The sequence below is a fragment of the Orycteropus afer genome, unplaced genomic scaffold (assembly GCF_000298275.1).
Source record: "Orycteropus afer afer isolate SDZICR_OR568_19922 unplaced genomic scaffold, OryAfe1.0 scaffold00523, whole genome shotgun sequence".
In the NCBI taxonomy this organism is placed as follows: Eukaryota; Metazoa; Chordata; class Mammalia; order Tubulidentata; family Orycteropodidae; genus Orycteropus; species Orycteropus afer.
This window is the reverse complement of record NW_006922110.1, coordinates 19,118-20,709: the sequence shown is the minus strand read 5'-3', so window position 1 is coordinate 20,709 and position 1,592 is coordinate 19,118.

The window sequence follows — 1,592 nt, the reverse complement described above, 5'->3', positions numbered from 1 at the left end:
CTCTGCATGCTTATCCTGAAGCCCACACCTCTGGGTTTACCAGTTGTAGAATTTCTTCTGGCACCATCCCAGAGTCAGCAGTCGAAAGCTTTAGACAGGCTGCCTGCAGAGACTATGTCTGGACAGGACTAACATCCACTTGGAGCTTGTCAGCTAAGAAATTAATTTGAGCATTTAATTTGGTTTACAACTCTTGACCCAGAAAAGGAACATAGCATTGAGGTATTGTGGTAGTTAAGGTTGTGTGTCAACTTGTCTGGGCATGCTTTTGAGTGGCTGGACAGCTGGATATGCTTATTCCCTGCGATGAAACTGGTAATCAACTCCATGCTGGAATATGCTGTGAGCAGCTGAGTGGCTGCTTTTGGTATGTGGTCTGCTTCCAGTATATAAGAAGCTTAGAGAAAGGTCTGCAGCTTTTCAGCACACTTGGGTCCTGCATTTAGCTGAGTCTTCATTCAGCAGCCTACATGTTGCCTGCCGATCTTGGGACTGTTTCTGGACCTGAACAAGTGACCTGCCATGTTGTTTGATAATCTTGAGACAGTGCCATTTTACTTGATCTTGGGTTTGTCAGTCTCAGCAGCCAACAGCTCCCAAGTTAAGAGATGTCTCCACATCAAGCAGGTTGGGACCAAGAGGCTGAGCTGAAGCCCAAGGTCAAGAGGCCTTTACCCAGCCCCTAAAGCTGACACTTTGAACTCAGACTTCTAACCTCCTAAACTGTAGGAGAATAAATCGTTGTTTATTAAAATCATCCACTTGTGGTATTTCTGTTATAGCGGTGCTAGGGAACCAATATAGGTATGTTTTAAACAACAACAAAAAATATATATAGGTTTAAACAATACTCCCCACCTGGCACTCCAAGAGCTGGAGAAAGTGTCTACATTCAGTCTTCCCTGAAACTCTGGTCATGTTTATTGTTTTGTGAAACAGAGGAGGCTTAAGAACATTCAGGACTGAGTGAGTTGCCCCTGTATCTACCAAAAATTCAATGGACTGTTTTCCCATTGTTATAGCTACCTGGGAGATATCAATTTGCCCAGTCTTTGAAGAAACCCCGGAACCCTATCATTCTTGATTATTGTCAGTCTTGATTACCATCTCCTGGGGCCTCTCTGGTTGTGTTTGAAGGGGCCGTACTGGGCACTCCTCTTCCATTGTCCATACTTCTTGCACTAAAGACACTGCAGAGGTACTAACTTTGTTGGCCAGCCTCCTTATTGGAGTGGAGCTTGATCTATACTCCTTCTATTCACTGGGGGCCCATGGGGATTTATCTGGCAGGGTTGACTTTATGGTGGGCCTTCCATGGCAGCAGTCACCAGGGTAGCCTGTTGTTTCATCTTCCTTTGTTGTTATTCCTGCACCTAGTCTTGGTTATTATAAACTTTGAAAGCAATATTCACAGGTTGAGAATTGTTAATGCCCAATCTACCTTCCAAATCAGGAGTTTGAACCATATATCAGGGGCACTCTGGCTCATAAAAGTCAAATCAATAATGTGGATATTCTGGGAGTCATCTGGGTCAATGTCAGTGTTGGTGATAGGCCTTATGTATCCATTCTAAGAAGACTTTCCTTGGGGC